The sequence below is a fragment of the Notamacropus eugenii genome, chromosome 6 (assembly GCF_028372415.1).
Source record: "Notamacropus eugenii isolate mMacEug1 chromosome 6, mMacEug1.pri_v2, whole genome shotgun sequence".
In the NCBI taxonomy this organism is placed as follows: Eukaryota; Metazoa; Chordata; class Mammalia; order Diprotodontia; family Macropodidae; genus Notamacropus; species Notamacropus eugenii.
Genome location: NC_092877.1, coordinates 112,395,465 through 112,414,731, shown reverse-complemented (window position 1 = coordinate 112,414,731; position 19,267 = coordinate 112,395,465).

The window sequence follows — 19,267 nt, the reverse complement described above, 5'->3', positions numbered from 1 at the left end:
TGAACACAGTGCCTGGCACATAATCCTTAATAAATATTTGTTGATGTTTTTTCATGTGTGTGCAATATTGTGGGTCATATTTGGGTCTCTTATCCCCCATCCTACTAGGCTATGAGATCCTTAAGGTCAGGAACAGTGTTCTATGTAAATGATGTACTTTCTTAGCATCTAGCATAGTCCTCTTTACATATATTAGTTTTTGTGCCTATCTCAGGTCTGGGCCATGAATTAAGAGGTATTAGGACCATCAATATTGATTCAGAAATGTCTAGTGTCACAGTAAATGGCTGGCATCTGACATGACTCTCCAAACTGATCTTCAAACAAGAAGCCTCCATTTGGTTCTCATGGTCAGTCTGGATGCTGATTGGTCCCTTCTAGGTGAGGAAATTAGGAAGAACCACAAAAAGAAAAAGGGATAGTTTATGAATCTTGCCAAACTTGGGTTCATAGGACCCAAAGATGTATACTTTCTTGCTTGGTAAGGTTTTCTAGAGCTTACTGTCTATTAACATAGCCTTTGAGAAGTTAGAGTCATCCCTGCACTAAATGAGGTATCAGAGGAAGACTTTTAGGAGGAAAAACAAATCATGGTATATAATAAAACTGATCAGATTATGAATCAAGGTTTTCACTTTTAACCCAATTTTTATGTTGGCTTCAATGAGACTTTGGCTAATCTCAGAATGAACAGGGTATGAAAGAGGATGTTGATTTTGTATATCTTTTAGTGACTCTAAAAAGTGTAGAGTGAGGCATATTGCAGTACTTCCCCAGTGCCCTCAAATTATGAAGCATTTTTAGAAAGGTTTAATTTTTTTAAGTGCCAACAACTTAAAGAAAATGATTGAGTTATAATATTTTCATTCAAATAGCCAGAATTCTAGCTGATTATTTAAACTTTTGCCTTTGCTCTGACACTTTGTCAACTAAATTTCCATCTTCAATATTGCCCTATGAGCTAGACCAACATGTTGATGCCTTGAGAAGGTAAGCATATAGACATATGGTAATGATACTTTTCTAGCATCTCTGGCCTTTAAAAATTGCCTGTTGCCTAGTTTGGGCCTTCACTCTCTCTCTTAACTTGTCTTTCTACCTTTAGCTGATCACTATCCAAAGTATTGGAGCTTAAAAAGACCTGTTTCTGTTTCTGCCAACAGAGCCCAAGTCTGGCCCAGCAGGCCAAGCTGAGCCCAGAGAGCAAACTCAAAGTTTTCCAAACAAGGTCCCGCATAATATAGTGTCCCAAGCCAGAATGGGGAGAAAGATTCTAGGAAAAATCCATCTTTAATTATCCCTGAAGATTATGGCTAGAAAGTAACAACAGGTTAGAAAGGTATCAGACAGAGTCTACAGTACGGACAAGTCCCAGAACCTTAAGGTAAGAGGGATCTCACAGTCAGAGCCCAGCAAGGGAGCAGTCCTGGAGTCCTTTGAAATAGAGGACTGGGTTGAGCCACTATACTAAGGATCAGGCAGGTCCTGGTTATACCATTTGGCTGGGGCCTGCTTCAAATGCAGGACCCCAATCCCTACTCCACCCAGATGAATAAACCAAAAAAAAAAGGAAAAAGAGATAGAATAAAATCAGGAAAAACTACAGTTTAAGAGATGCCCAGAGGGTAAATCCTGAAGAGCATAGCAAACTCAAGACTCCAGGGAAATCTCTGGAGAAGAAGCAAGTGTCTTGACCATAAGGACTATAATGAGTTCTAGAAGAAATAGGGTGAGAGTTGTAGAATGGGGAAAAAAAAGCATGAGAGAAGAATGATAAGAAAAAATTGATACCTTAGAACAAACAGTGGAAAACATTATTCAAGAAGTGAATGTCCTGAAAATCAGAATGAGTCAAACAAAGCAATGACAGATAAGAAAAAAATGTGATATTAAAACAAAATGAAAAGGTGGAAAGGAAACAAGAAAATATAAGGGTATAATATCAAATATAATTTCGAAAGCAACTGAGCTAAAAAATCAAGAGAAAATCAAAGAATTATCAGACTATTTGAAAATAATATTAGAATGAAGTCTGCATATCATATGTCAAGAAATTATAAACATTCCAGAATGTTTAGAGTCAGAAGGCAAAGTGAAAATAGAAAGAGTTTCCTGGTCACCCCAAAATAAACATTCCCAGGAACCTCATAGCCAAAATCTGGAGTTTTCAAGTTAAAGAAAAAAATAATACAAGTAAACAAAAAAATTTAAATACTAAAGGATCACAAGAAGTATCTTAGAAGATTTAGCAGATTAAACTGTAGAAGAAAATAGACCTTGAAATATAATATTTCAAAAGGCAAGAGATAAAATTTTATAACCAGATGTAGCTTATCTAGCAAAATAAATTTATAATTCTGTATTTGGAAAAGAAACAAACAAAAACCCTTTAATGAAGTAGACATTTCCAAACAGTCCTGATGGAAAAGCAAGAACTGAGAGAAACTTAGAATGGTATATTGGTTTAATTGGGAATGACTACAAGGGGATAAATTATTTACACGTTAAAGTGGGATAAAAAATGCTTCCTTAGAACCCTGATATCTTGAGATTTTATAAGGAAAGGTGAAAATATGGAGATTCACTGAGTGATTTTGTTTCATTTAAATGTTCTTAGGCAAAGAGAAAAATAGAAAGGGGCAGACTTCATGACTAAACAAGTGATAGAGAGGACCACATATGATAAAATGTATGATTTAGATAATACAATATTTAAAAATTGCAGGTGTTTGATAGATAGAGACAGAGACAGAGAAACAGAGACAGAAACAGATAGAGACTGAAGCACAGTTGAAGAAACTTAGACTTACAAAGTCCAGAAAGAAATTCATACAAGACAGCTATCACTTGAAGGAAAAAGAAGCGTGGAGAAGCAAGATTTCTGGCTATGGAAAAGTGATCCAGCTATGAACTCAAGAACTCTGTAAAGGAGATACTAATACTAATAGTACAATAGTTCAATGATAATGAAAAAAACAGCTAACATATTTTTTGCTCTTCACAATATCCCTAATTTGCAGATGAGATAACTGAGACAACTTTTGCAAGGTCACATAACTAGTAGCAAGTGTCTGAGGCTGGATTTGAACTCAAAGTCTCTTCTCGGCAGGCCTGGCACTGTATCCACTGAGGCACCTAACTGCCAAAATATAAGTGGCGTCGGGGGGCGGAGCCAAGGTGGCGGAGTAGAAAGACGCATATACACGTAGCTCTGAACCCACAATCCATAGAACATCGGTAAAAAGGAACTCACGGCGAATTCTGGAGTAGTAGAGGCCACAGCACAATGGAGCAAAGGAGATTTCTGTTCTAGAGGGACCTGCAAACCTCTCGCAAAAGGTCCATCGCGCTGTGGACGCGGAACCTAGCCCAGCCCTGCCGTGGCCGCGGCATGGAGAGGAGCAGATCTGAGCAGGCTTCGGGGATGGGATCTCCAGCGGCTGTGTGGGTCCGTCCACCCACAGGTGACGGGGGTCGGTGAGAGGGTCTTCTTGGCGGGTGGAGAGGGGAGTGGGGTGCCCCCATGACTCGGGCCCCCTCGGGAGGCAGTAGCTGACGCAGTGGCAGACCAGGGCTCTCCAAGCAGGCAGGAGCCTGGATCCATTGTTGAAGGTCTCTGCATAAACCCCCTGAGGGAACTGAGCCCGAGAGGCGGCCCTGACCTGACCTGAGTACCTGAACTTAATCTCACACTGAATGGCAGCCCCGCCCCTGCGGAAGCCCTGAGACTGGGAAGCAGCATTAGAATCTCAGACCCCAAGCTCTGGCTGGGAGGATCAGGAAGTGAGGTGGGTGTGAGGAGAATATTCAGAGGTCAAGTCACTGGCTGGGAAAATGCCCAGAAAAGGGAAAAGAAATAAGACTATAAAAGGTTACTTTCTTGGTGAACAGGCATCTCCTCCCTTCCCTTTTGATGAAGAAGAACAATGCTTACCATCAGGCAAAGACATAGAAGTCAAGGCCTCTGTATCCCAAAAATCCAGACTAAATATTCTGTGGGCTCAGGCCAAGGAAGAGCTCAAAAAGGATTTTGAAAATCAACTTAGAGAGGTGGAGGAAAAACTGGGAAGAGAAATGAGAGACATGCAAGAAAAACATGAGAAGCAGGTCAACACCTTGCTAAAGGAGACCCAAAAAAATGCTGAAGAAAGTAACAACTTGAAAAACAGGCTAACTCAATTGGCAAAAGAGGTTCAAGAAGCCAATGAGGAGAAGAATGCTTTCAAAAGCAGAATTAGCCAAATGGAAAAGGAGATTCAAAAGCTCACTGAAGAAAATAGTTCTTTCAAAATTAGAATGGAACAGATGGAGGCTAATGACTTTATGAGAAACCAAGAAATCACAAAACAAAACCAAAAGAATGAAAACATGGAAGATAATGTGAAATATCTCATTGGAAAAACAACTGACCTGGAAAATAGATCCAAGAGAGACAATTTAAAAATTATGGGCCTACCTGAAAGCCATGATCAAAAAAGGAGGCTAGACATCATCTTTCATGAAATTATCAAGGAAAACTGCCCTGAGATTCTAGAACCAGAGGGCAAAATAAATATTCAAAGAATCCACAGAACACCGCCTGAAAGAGATCCAAAAAGAGAAACTCTTAGGAACATTGTGGCCAAATTCCAGAGTTCCCAGGTCAAGGAGAAAATATTGCAAGCAGCTAGAAAGAAACAATTCAAGTATTATGGAAATACAATCAGGATAACGCAAGATCTAGCAGCTTCTACATTAGGGGATCGAAGGGCATGGGATAGGATATTCCAGAAGTCAAAGGAACTAGGACTAAAACCAAGAATCACCTACCCAGCAAAACTGAGTATAGTACTTCAGGGGAAAAAATGGTCTTTCAATGAAATTGAGGACTTTCAAGCATTCTTGATAAAAAGACCAGAGCTGAAAAGAAAATTTGACTTTCAAACACAAGAATGAAGAGAAACATGAAAAGGTGAACAGCAAAGAGAAGTCATAAAGGACTTACTAAAGTTGAACTGTTTACATTCCTACATGGAAAGACAATATTTGTAACTCTTGAAACTTTTCAGTATCTGGGTACTGGGTGGGATTACACACTCACACATGTACACACACACACACACACAAAGAGACAGAGTGCACAGGGTGAATTGAAGAGGATGGGATCATATCTTAAAAAAATGAAATCAAGCATTGAGAGAGAAATATATTGGGAGAGGAAAGGGAGAAATAGAATGGGGCAAATTATCTCTCATAAAAGAGGCAAGTAAAAGACTCATTAGTGGAGGGATAAAGAGGGGAGGTGAGAGAAAAACATGAAGTTTACTTTCATCACATCCCACTAAAGGAAGGAATAAAATGCACTCTCATTTTGGTATGAAAACCTATCTTACAACAATGGGAAAGTGGGGGATAAGGGGATAAGCAGGGTGGGGGGGACGATTGAATGGAGGGCATGGGGAGGAGGGTGCAATTTGAGGTCGACACTCATGGGGAGGGACAGGATCAAAAGAGTGAATAGAAGCAATGGGGGGCAGGATAGGATGGAGGGAAATATAGTCAGCCTTATACAACACAACTATTATGGAAGTCATTTGCAAAACTACACAAATTTGGCCTATATTGAATTTCTTGCCTTCCAAAGGGAAGGGGTGGGGAGGGAGGGAGCTAAAGAAGTTGGAACTCAAAGTGTTAGGATCAACTGTCGAGTAATGTTCTTGCCACTAGGAAATAAGAAATACAGGTAAAGGGGTATAGAAAGTTATCTGGCCCTACAGGACAAAAGAGATGATGGAGACAAGGGCAGAGAGGGATGATAGAAGAGAGAGCAGATTGGTGATAGGGGCAATTAGAATGCTCGGTGTTTGGGGGGGGAGGGGACAAAAGGGGAGAACATTTGGAACCCAAAATTTTGTTAAAATGAATGTCAAATAAATAAATTAAAAAAAAAAAGAAAAACAACTCAACAATAAAAACAACAATCTTTTATGTGACCAAAAATACCACAAATTCTCAGCATTGAGAATAAAGTGTTTTGAAAGCTGGAAAAAAACCAAAACAAACAAACAAAAACAAAATATAAGTGGCGAACCTGTGGCCTCAAGGGCACATGTGGCCTTTAGACTGAGTCGAAGCTTTAGGGAACAAATCCTTTTATTAAGGGGATTCAGTCAAAGGGCACCTAGAGGTTCTGCCCCTGTTTTAGGGAATAGCTCTCCCTTTCTCCTCGACAGACTTTCCAGTTGCTGGCTGGGCTTCCTTGTATTGATTAAATAGCTTTGCTTCAATTCATGGCATGGCCAATAGGAGAAAGGGGTGAGAAAAAAAAGCAAATCCCATCTTGTCCTACTGATTTTTGATTGACAGGAGCATCACAAGGGTCACACTCAACAACTGCTCAGAGTCTGGACTTCTTACTTTCTAACTATTTTTGGGGGTAGTTATTTATTTTAAACCCTTCAGGGACTGTGGCAAATTTGAATCTAAGCTAAGGACATCACCTCTTCTGAATGATTCAGAGGAACCCTTTCTCATCAAATTCTGGGGATAACAATGTGTTAAAACCTTGTTAACACATCAATACTTCATCACCTGCAATTATTTTCTATGAAATATGTTCATATTTCCTATGATCATTCCAAGTGAACTGGTTGCAAAACTGTCCCCCCTTACATATTTATATTGCTTTTAAATGATAGCTAAAATGAACTACTTCCAGGGGATCTGTAGATTAAAAAAAAGTAGCGTGCCTTTGTTTGCTTAAATACTTCATATATTTATGATCTCATAATTTTGGGTATTTTTTTCTGTGCCTTCATAGATAGTATCTTTAAGTTTCTATAGCTTAAAGAATTCATGATGTCCAGTCTTCTAAGTTATGAACCACCATAGATTTTTAGCTTGCCTAGTCCTTGGATAACAGATACCTAATTCCATTGCTGGGGCCAAGTTCAAAACTTTGAAGTATGATCTGACCTTTCAAAGCTTATGTTTTGCTCACATAGTCTTTGAAATGCTGCGATGAGGTCCTGAAGTAAAACTTTAATGGAGAAATATTCTTCAAATAATAAATTCATTTCATAAAAGTAATCCTAGCTCTCAAATCTATATAATACTTTGAATTGACAAGATTGAATTACCTCAAAAGTTATGAACTCTGAGAAGAATACAATTGAAACATAAAGTTAGAGATCTATATCTCTCACCCCCAATTAAAAAAAAATCTCTTGATGATTATGTTACCTCTGCATTTGAATATGAGACATCATCCAAAAATTCATTGGTAAAAATAATAATTATTCTTCTAAAAATCCAATATAATCCTTCACACTTTGGATATATTTTTGTTATTTGCACTTAGGAGCTCATTTTTACCTTGATCTATCCTTGAGTTGTTCATCATGCATGGCCTTGGTTTTTAAATAGAAAGAGTGGTGGGCTGTGTTTGCAGCAGTGGAAATATTGAAGATGAGAACAAGGCAGGAATGTGAGGGAGGGAGACATTAATGGGAAATTTCCACTGGTGACTTAAACTGACCTGGATTACCTTAAACTCTAATTTACTGTAACATCAAGAACATCTGAATAAGTTATTTTCAATCTCTTAGTTCACCTAATGGATATTTTTGTTTCTACCACATTCTCAAATAACTTAGTTGTGTCATAAGAGTGTAAGAGAACTTTGTGACAAAAGGGAAATGAAGAAGAAAGTACAAAATAAAAGCAGATTATTCAGTTACTTTGACTTTTTTTAATTTTAATAGGGGGAAAAGCACATGTGAATAGTTTGTAGTCATGGAAGCCTATTTATCACAAAAAGTAGTTATATCTTCTTGCTTACATGTAATGTTGTATAGTACTGTTATCATAAATGTACTCTAAATTCCTTTAGGCTTGGAATAGTTTTATAGATGGTTGAATTGGATTAAATATGGCAAAGTATTTGGTTTTGATGATTATTGATCTGAGCTATTAAGCTGCAATTTAATTTAATTAAATTTAGTTTAATAAACATAGTACCTGGTATGTGTCAGATATAGTGCTAGATGTTGGGGATAAAGTTAAAAATGAAATAACCCCTGGTTTCAAGGAGCTTATGCTCTACTTGGTGAGGGGGTGGAAGGTAAGTAGCATGTATAGATTTAAATAAATATGAAGCAATTTTAGGAGGAAGAGATACAAACAACGAAAGGGATAAGAAAGCATTCTTGCCTCATTCCCTTTTCTTCCTGGCAACTTCTATTCAGTCACCTAAAGGTACAAGTGTGGCATTTTCATCCGTGGTATTAGGCAAAAACAATTAGATCTTCTATTAAATGCACATTGCCATTTCATACTGCCAGGAATGGTTCTGCATCTACTGCCCACAGCCTGGCAAAGCAGGCTATTTTTATGCAATAAAATATAATCTTGATGAAAACTTTTATTTTTAGTTTGGTCTCATAAAGAAGGCTTATGAAATCACTGAGCCTGTTTTTGTGACTTCTTCTCTACCCCCACATGCTATCATAGGCAGTTGGCATCATCTTGGCAACTTTACAGGATAAAATTGTTGCTTTCTAGACATCTGTATTCAGTGAAAATGATCCTGGCTCTGTTTCATATCCCTGGCTGTTACTGAGAAGAAACCAACCTTCTTGATTTGGGGCACTAAACCCCTTTTTATTTTCTTTGATAGATGGGGTGACTATAAATTAATGAGGTTGTGTCCACAAGCCCTTCATATAATCTATTCTCTATCCAACTGCCAAAATAATATCCTGAAAGCACATGTGAACATATCACTGACTCACTCCAGAATCTTCTATGGCTCCCCATAGCCTTTGGGATAAAACACAAATTCCTTAGTTTAACATTTTAAGCCATCCACTGTCTGCTTCTGATCTTTTTTTTTTTTTTTAATAACTTCTTATCCTTCTGTGTGGGTCCTCTAGGTACTAAAGGGACAAATTGACTGATCTGGCCTTTGAACTCAGCATTCTACCTGCTATGCCTGTATCTTTGCATTTTATGTTCCAGGAAGGAGTATACCTTACCTCTTCCTCTTACAAGTTTTCATTTCCTTCAAAGCTCAATTCAGGTACCATCCTGTATGGGAAACCTTTCCTTTTCCTTGAAATTATTAATATTCTTTCCTATTCTCAATTTATCTTCTATATACTCATCTGGGTGCATGTTGAATGTGGAAATTATATTTCATAGCAAAAGATAAGTTCCTTTGATGACAGATATTATTTTTCATCTTATCTTTGTTTCCTCACCACCAGAGTAGTGCATTGTACAGAGGCTCAGCAGTCTCTGGGTTTTAGTGGACTGCTTGAGGGAGGGAACCCAATTTTAGAAGCGTATTGCAATAGCCCAGAGGAGAAATTGTGACTTTCTGTGCTAGGGTGGTGGCTCTATGAATGAAAAGATAAAAATCAATGAGATGTATTGTGAAGGTAAAAACAACATTTAACAGTAGATTGAATATCTATGGTCATTTCAATGAAGAGTTTAGGATGACACCAAGGTTGTGAACTACTTGTTAAGACCCTCAACGTAATAGGAAAGTTGTATCTAGGGGAGAGTTTGAGAAGATGATTTCTGTTGAGGTTGAGATGTTTTTAGGACATTCCTTTGAAATGTCCAACAGACAGCTGATGACTTAGGGTTGTAGCTCAGGACATAGATTAGCACTGGTATAGATCTGGGAATAACTAACCTCAATATTGGTAACCATCTTAAACTTTTTTACTCCATGCCAGAAAATTAAAATAAACTTTTCTGATGGCTCAATCATCTTTCTGTTTTTATACAAGCTCTTATCATATAAAATTCCTTTGCTTTATAACATGTATAAATATATATTATATATAATATATGTATATGTTATCAATATGCATATTGATAATTAATATATTGTGTGTATATATAAATATAATAAATATGCAATTAATATATTATCAAAATATATATGTAATCAATACGTATTTTTACTTAGGGTAGGGTGTATGATAATGATGAGCCACATGATAGAGTATAAAGTGCCCTTATTTTGAAATCAAAAGATCTGGGTCTTAGCACAGACACTGCCTATGTCATTCTGGTCAAGTCCCTCCTCCTCTCTGATCCTCAGTTTCCATACCTGAAAGTAGGATAATAACACTTGTGCTATGCCTCTTCCAGGATTATTATGAGGAAAAGTGCTTGGTGATGTCTTAAATACTCAAATGGAATTTCAGTCTCATATATTGAATGACCCTTTAAAGAGTGTTAACCTTAACCCATTCATGTCTGTACAACCTATACCACTCTTATCTGTGACCTCCCATAAATCTTTCACAGGGGATACAACCATCACACTGAGGATTTTCTTCTATTTCTCTTGACAGCTAGTGGGAAAATCTCTAGATAAATATGTTGATCCTATTTGAAATTTTCACTGGTATAACTGAAGTATGAATGTCTCTAAATTGTTATATTAAATTGAATGCAAAGGTTAATGATTAATGTTTAAATGTTTAAGAGATGAACTCTTTGAAAATATCCTCACTAGAACAATTGCTTACAAATGATAGATATAAATAACTCTCAACTGCTATTTAAAAGAAGTTACTCAAGAAATCCTACTTAACACAACTTTGTTAGTCTGATTTCAGTTACTAAATGCAAATTTGAAATTTTTGATTATTCTTGAAAGAATCTTGTTTAAAGTTTTGAGTTATTTAGGGGCAAGGATAGGGACGGTAATTTCATTTATGTTGGGTGTTTCAGGTGCAGAATTTTCTCTAACAGGGCAAGTCAGCACCTTCTCTACAATTCATGGACTGAGATTAAATGATTTCCCAGAGTAAAATAAGTCAATATGTGTCAGGGCCAGGACTTGAACCCAGGTCTTCTTGACTCTGAGACCAGGGCTCTATCCATTGTGAGGTGAACCTGTCCTAGGACATGGTACAAGTCTAATCCTTTTCCTTTAAAAAATATTCATAAGTAACAGTTTCTCAAATTCTTCAATCACTTCAAACATACACATATACACATATACTTTTTCCAAAATCAGTATCTTTGGATTAGTTGAATTCAGAAATTAATAAGTTATTAATATATCAATATATTATATTATCATATTATATTTTATATTATTATATTATATATTATTATAATATATTTTATATTATCATTCAGCCATAATATTCCTGAAGGAGAATGATCTATGTTTGTCCTAGAGTAAATTACTTTACCCATCTGTTTCTAAAATTCACTATCTATAGAGTTTTGTTTCATATTAAATGGCTTCTAAAATTCTCAATATTAATACTATTCTCAAATTCTGTTTTTTCCTTCTTCTGGGACCTTGTGATCATCTTTCTCCATCAGGTGCCTTCTGTCATCAAACCTGTAGAAAAAGCAACAATTATGCTACATTGTCCTTGGGAAACACCTACAGTGATAATCCAAGGAACCTTTTCCATTCCTTAGATAATACATCAGTTGCTGCTGCTGTTGGTTGTGGAAGTGGGCAGGGGTCTATCTTTCACCAAAGGTTTCCTTTGCCATGTTCTTTTTGGATTTGCCTATCCCATCTAGGATTTTCCCTATGCTGTGGTTTCCTTGGGATTTGAAGTCTTCATACTCTGAGCCAACAGAAAAGACCATAGTCAGAAGATTCCCTCTTAAGGAAAAACCAGAAAAACTAGTTCACTCATGCAAAGCTGGAGAAAGAGCCTGATGAAATAAACAGTGACAGGGAAGTGAGGAGTGAGAGGCAGAGGGAAAAAGGAATTCATTGTAGCATCAAAACAGGGTTTGAGGGTCAAAATAAGTAAGAGATAATTAGGTGATAGGTTGAGAGCCAGAGGGACCTTAGGGGTCATCTATTCCCTTGTGAATAAGACTGCAAAACAGGGTCCTACAAGAAAAAAATCCACAAAGAGTTAACAGAATTTATGATGGTCTGTTTTCTGCAAGTGTGGGCATATTTTCATGCCCAACCTCATGAGGCCAGACTTTCTTCCAGCCTCTCCTAAATTGGTTGCAGCTGGACCAGTCTCACCACTGCCAGCAGCAATGCTTTATAAGGAAATGACCGTCTCTAAGCAGCATCAGACACCTTCCAGGGAAACCTTTTCCTGGTAGTGCCAGCAGGTACCAGTGTAGGGGAAAGATCTGGAGTCAGAGAACTTAGGTTTAAATCCCAGCTCTGCTATTTCATGTCCCTTTCAGCTGTAAATGTGTGATTTAGTCTATTTCTGGATGCTTGCTGGCTGTTAACAAAAGTAGGAAATAGGAACTGTATTGGGTGACAATATCATAATGTTGCTAGGAAGACTCAACAACCCTTTATTTTCTTATCTGTAAAAATGTAGTTAACATTACTGGCTTACACAATGTAGGTGTATAAAATTCTTCTCTGGTCTTATTTTCCTAGAAAAAAAATGGCTAGAATCTTCTTTTATTCTAAGGGATTAAACTCATATTCTATTGAGTTCTCCTGCTCAGCCTCTGATGATTAATTCCCCTGTTCCACTTAGTTATAATATTGATTTTCTTTTACAAATGGATATTTACTTCAAACATATAGCAGGTGCAGAAGTAAAAACCTTTTCCTACCCCCAAGGACTGGGAGGAAACACTCTTCACTATATCACATAGCTTTCTGGGGAGAGTGGGCTCAGACTTTGTGTGCTGTCTACACAACATTGGTCACACTAGGTTCATATCCGTTGTCACTGCTGGATGAGTTCTTGCCTCAGCTACAAGTTGGCTATGTCCTCAAGGCAACTCCTTGTTCTCTGGGATATTGATGCTGAATTGACTACAAAACTTGGAATGGAGTTTGCTCCTAGACTTCCATCTCCAATCTCTTTCACCTAAAATGAAAGAACAAATGCAAAGGTAAAGAACCAATGCTCATATTCAAGGGCCACAGGCTAGCCTCAGATAGGGAGATTCCAAGGCCTTTTTCCCTTAGAATATAGACTTTCTTTCTTTTTATTGAATATTGACAAGAAGGAAGAGGTCAGACCAAGAGAAGGGAAGGTACTTTGCTTTTGAATATACTCTGTTTTGGGCTACAGAGCCAATCAGAGAAGTTATTCATCACATCAGTAGAAGATCAGAACTAGAGATGAAATCTCTGTGCATGCCCCCAAACCCTCATGCGGATTACATCACTCAAGTTTTTGCACATACTCATAAAGACTAGCTTTACTGGTCATTCCCCTAAATTATTCCATTTGATTTTCTTAATAAACCACTGAGGTACATATTATGATCCCCATTTAAAAAATAGATAATAATAGCTAAGATATATCACTTTAAAGTTTGCAAAGTGTTTTACCTGCATTCTCACATTTAATTCTCACAAGAAGATGCTCTTATTTTCATTTACAGCTGATGAAATTGAGACTGGGACAGCCTGAATGACTTTCCCAGAACCAAATATCTGTTAAATATTTGAATCAGGATTCAAACTCAGATCTTCTTGACCCTGAGTCCTATGCTGGCTCCAATATGCCAAAGAAAAAAAGGTGATATATATATGTATGTATGTATGTATATATATATATATATACATATATATATGTATGTACGTATACATATATATGTATGTATACATATGCACACACATATATACACAATATATATGTATGTGTATATGTGTATGTATTATATATGTACATAATATGTGTATACATATATACGTATATGATGGCATATGATGGTGCTGGAATATTACTATGCTATAAGAAATGATTTGCTCAGTGATCTTAGAAAACCGTAGCTAGAATGAAATAATGAAGAGTGAAATAAGCAGAACCAAGAGAACACTGTATACAGTATTACCAGTGCTGTTTTAAGAACCACTTTGAGTGACCAAGTCATTTTGACTATTATAAATATGCAAATTAATTACAAAGGAATGCAAAGGAGGACATTAACTGCCTCCAGAAAAACAAATGATAAATAGATATGTAGAATAGTTTTTTTACACAGACATACTCACACATACCCTCACACACACCTACACACACTCTGACACACATTTGTGGGGGGGTGGGTATGGATGTGGGTGTCTGATGGTAGATATCTCTGGAGTGGGGGGAGAGGGAAGAAAAAATGGAAAAAAAGAAAGTTACATGATAACTTTATTATATATTTAAAAGGAAAAGCAAGTTGTACATAATAGATTTGCAGTTTCACTTATGATCATTTTTTTTTTTGGTCTTTTTTACTATGTCAGAGAAATCATTGTTTTATTTCTTAAGTTCAGACCAAAATGAATAATTTTTAAAAAGGTACTTTTTGAACTTAGATTTAACATTTTAGATAGAAATAAATAAAAGGTTAGTTTTATAAATTAGAAAGATGTGGATTTTGTCCTCTGTCTGACATATAATAGGTATGTGACTCCTGGGCAAATCACTTAACTTCTCAGTGTCATAGGTATCTTTCTAAGACCAGAAATTAAAGGGAATGTGATTTGCTTTGGCATTTGGAGTTTGTCTTTGGGAATATGCTATGCCATTGAAATCATACTTCCAATATTATTCCTTTTTCTGGACTAAAAAGACAGAAGCTAAGTGACTTGCCAACTAGTCACACAACTAGTAAGTGGGAGAGCCATTACCAGGACACAGTTCTTATGGCTCCAACTCAAGTGATTTTTCTCCTGCTTCACGCAATCTCTCTGGGTGGGCTATCCCATCCTGCTTCTTTGACTCATGGTGAAATGTTCTTAAAAGAAACATGTTGTGGTATAAAAACAGTTTTCATCACTGATGAGTGATTAATATCTTTTTCAATTTTTTTGAACCCACAAACTGCAGATTCTATTTTAAAGGAGAACTTTTAAAAGTAACTTTTCTTCCTCCTCATGCTATGGGAAAATCAGACTTTTTCATTCACTACCACTTACATTTGACTCTTTTTTCTACTACAGATGATGTTTTTTGAGGGCTGAGATCTAAGCTATATAGTGTCCCATACTGGAACTTTATTCCCCTGACCTCTTGCCTTGTGCCCCCTCTTCCAATCCTGTGAAAAAGGGATTGAAAAGCAGCTCTTTGAAAATTGACTTCCTTAGTAAAAACATGGTTACCCTTTGCCCACATCTAATTGTAAGGACACAATTGGAACTGATTCCTTTGATTTTTTCCCCCTTTGATCTGCTTGAAAGCATGGCCAGAATGAATTTTACACCATTTGGAAGCATGTAAAAATTAACGTTAGAGTTTGTTAGCTACACACTTGACTCACAATATACTCACACACAGATGCATGTTCCACATACGTAACACTGGCCTCCCACTGCTTATCTTCTCACAAACACACTAATAATGCCACATGGCATAACACCCACACTTCCTCTGGTCAGCAGAATCAGTCTGCTGAATTATCACGAAGATGCTGAAAGTAAAAACACACACGCAAACACCCACCTATTCAGTACCAATCATGGGAAGCAGGGTATGCTCTCCTCTGTTTTTTTTCCTCCCTCTCCCACTGATAAGTAAGCAGATATGAGGAGTAAGATGCTTTTATAATTTTAAAAGCCACTAAGGATTCTAGAAAATAGTCAGGGGTCAGGTAATAGTCAGGGAAAACCACTTCTAACAGCTAACTCAGTTGTCAGGAGACATATCACCTTCTGAAATCTGAAGAACTGTTGTGTTCCCTTGGCACGTGCTCTTCTCCATTTCTTCCTTACAAATGAGCCCATGTCTAGACAGCCAGGAATAGAAAGGTCTACTACCGTGTTTGAATATAAGCATATCTCACTGTTGTTGGCATTAGAGGGCCCATTAAACATGAATACACACACACAGACAGGTACATGCACATGTATGCAATCTATTGGGATCACAGTCAATGCCATCTTTACAAATGTCAACCATGGAACAAGAAAATAATCTGATGTTAGGAGACATTTTATAAAGCTTATGGTTTCTCGTTATAATGTGCTTTACTTAACCTATCAATAGAATAGATTCTGGAAAAGAAAAGATACTGGAGTGGTTTGCCATTTTCTTCTCCAGCTCATTTTGTAGATGAGAAAACTGAGGCAAATAGGATTAAGTGACTTGCCCAGGGAGGATCACCCAGCTAAGTCAGAGGCCGGGTTTGAACTCAGGAAGATGAGTCTTCTTGACATTCACTGTGCCACCTAGCTGCCCATAGCTACAAAGATACTTTATCAGGTACAGGGAATAAAAGAACAGGATTGAAGCAGTCCTTACTGGCAATGGGCTTGCTCACCCAAGACCACATAATTTGTAAATAACAGAATGAGACTTGAATCCAGATCTGATTACAAGGGTAGTTCTCTTTCCACTGGTCCAGGCTGTCTCTTACCTCTTGTCCATAGGCATATGAGTACTGATAAGGTAGCTGTGTGTACTTTACAACATAGACTTGACATCAAAGCTAGACTCATCTTCCACTTTATGACCTCTGGCTATTCACAACCTTTTGCGTGACTCCTTTCCCTCATTTGTAAAACTAGTATCTCACCTCAGACACTTGACACCCACTAGCTGTGTGACCTTGGGCAAGTCACTTAACCCCAGTTGCCTCATCCTGGGTCATCTCCAGTCATCCTGATGAATATCTGGTCACTGGATTCACATGGCTCTGGAGGAGAAGTGAGGCTGGTGACCTGCACAGCCCTCCCTCACTCAGAAACAAAAGTCAAGTGCAAGTCATGTCATCATTTCTCTGATGGCATGATCTTCTTCGAATGTGAAGGACAAACACACACATGTTCATCTTCATGATTCCTAAGGCTCAACTATTCCATGATTCTTTTTCCTCCACACCATAAATATCATGGCACCTCAGTCTGAATAGAAATAAAGTTCAGATATAATGGATGAGCATAGTTACCCATCTCATGAAAACACCCGGGGTAAAGATAGCTGGGGGGGGCGGGGCTCCCCCAGCCTTGACCTCCTCCTTGATTTTCTGATAATGTGATATAGCCTCAATCGCAAACAGCTTGTTTTTTAGTTTCCAGGAAATCTTAAAGTGTTTTTAAAAATCTTCATGTCTTACACAACATAAAGTTATATTTGGCTGCACACACTTAAAGTGGTCCCTAAATCATTCTTTTGTGCAGTGGGCTGTTCACTGATATGTTGATAGTGAATATTTAAAACTATAAGAAGAAGACAAGTACTTTTTTATGGAGGGAGGGAACATATGCTCTACATAGCATTGTAGGAAAGGTTGAATTGGCCCCTGGAACCTTCAGGGATCTCCAAATATATGATTGCATAGCACTTGGGCCTTCTGAGGCTGATGGATTTCCCAGCTGCTTCTAGCCATGTGGTTGTTGTGTTACTGTCATTGTCATCGTTGCTAAGCCATGAGGTAGCTCAGTGCTGAAAGACATATCTTTGGCATGATTCAGAAAAGCACGAATCATCCCTCTTGGTTCTGGCTATTGCTGCTTTCCTTCTCTCAGTGATAGTTGTGTCATTAAAAAAGAAAGAGGGCTTTCAATCCATTGTCTCTTCAAGGGTCCCACCAGGGAGCAGACTTTCAGGTCTGTGGGCTGACCCTTCCCCAGCCTGTCATCATAGAGATCACTGTATTGTGGCAGCTGGAGTAGAGGGACTCCATTAGGTAAGCTTGGACTTGGGCCTGGCTGCCTTTCCTACTTTTAGTGAATTTCCTTGAGCAGGAGTCCTACCTTTCTAAGGTCCTTCCTTCTTCTAGCTCTTAATCTATGATCCCCTTCACCAGGTGATATCTAAGATCCCTTTCAGCTCAAATATTTGGTGAGTCCAAGAGTTCTATGAATTAAAGTAAAGCAAGAGGAAACACGTTAGGCATAAGGGACACTATCAGGGTACAACGAAGTATAATAATGATAACACTAATAATAACTAACATTTACATAGAACTTTCAAGTGTGTAAGGCACTTTATATGTACCCTTGTAAGGTAGCAACTGTAGGGTGGGTCAAGTCATTCAAACCAACAAACGTCTATTAGGTGTCCACTATCAGCCAGGAATATAGCGAAGGAAAGGAAATTTTAAAAAAAGAGAAGACTTAAAAAGTGCCTGCTCTCAAGAAACATGGAATCTGATTGGGGAGACAATATGTAAAGAACTAAGTACAACTAAGATATATGTGTATATACATATATATACCTATACACACATACGTATACATACATATGTGCATGTATATATGATATATAGATAGATGGATAGGTAGATAGATAGGTAGAGAGAGAGAGAGAGAGAGAGAGAGAGAGAGAGAGAGAGAGAGAGAGAGAGAGAGAGAGAGAGAGAGAGAGATCTTTATAAGGGATATTTCAGAGGGAATGTTTTAACATTAAGGGAAACTGGGAAGGGCTTTGTGCAAAAGTAAGGAATTTTAACTTAATTTAAAGAAGCCAGGAGTCAGAGATGAGTAAGAGCACTTCAAATATAGAAGACAGCCCACAAAAAGCTTGGAGTCTTGTGTAAAGAACAGAAAGAGGCCAGTGTCACAGGATTGGAAAGTCTAAAGTGGTGAGTAAAGTGTAAGAAGATTGAAAAAGACAGGAAAGGGACAGTTCATGTAAGTTTTTAAATGCCAAACAAGAATTAATACTGGATCCTGGAGGTAAGAGGAAAGCACTTGATTAAATGGGAAGGAGGGGTGACACATGGTCAGATCCATACCTCAGCAAGATCACTGTAGGAACTATTTTTCCCACTTTTTAGGTGAGGCTGTTGTGGCTCAGAGAAGTCAAGAGATATGCCCATGGTTATCCAATTAATTGTAAGAAACAATTTTAACCTGGGACTCTCTGGAGTCTAAGTTTAGCATTCACGCCATTAATCCATGCTGTCTGAAATACAATTTCAAATAATGCATTCTATCTATAGCCTACTGAGATGACAGCACCAGTTTAAGCCTTCATAGATCAGAGAATGGGTTAACATTTTTGAGCAAAGGCATTTTAGATTCCATGGAGTGAGGAGGCCCAGTTACAGCGACAGATTCTACAAATAGTCAATAAAATGAGAAACTAAAGTAATAGTTCACATGTAGAGACAGTCTGGCGGAGAAGAGGGTCACATTCAGAAATAGTGTGATTCAATATATATAGGTAATTTATATAACATTTAATAGATTTTATAAAGTCCTGTACAATCTTGATTGTACAAATCTTGATCAATTGATTGTATTCAAAGATGTCTCAAAGTAAGTTTGCTCTCTGTAGATTTATTTGTAAGGGATATCAGTTATTTCTTGAGTATAAACTATTTTAAGTCCCAATGGTCCAGAGCCACTAGGGTCAATCTA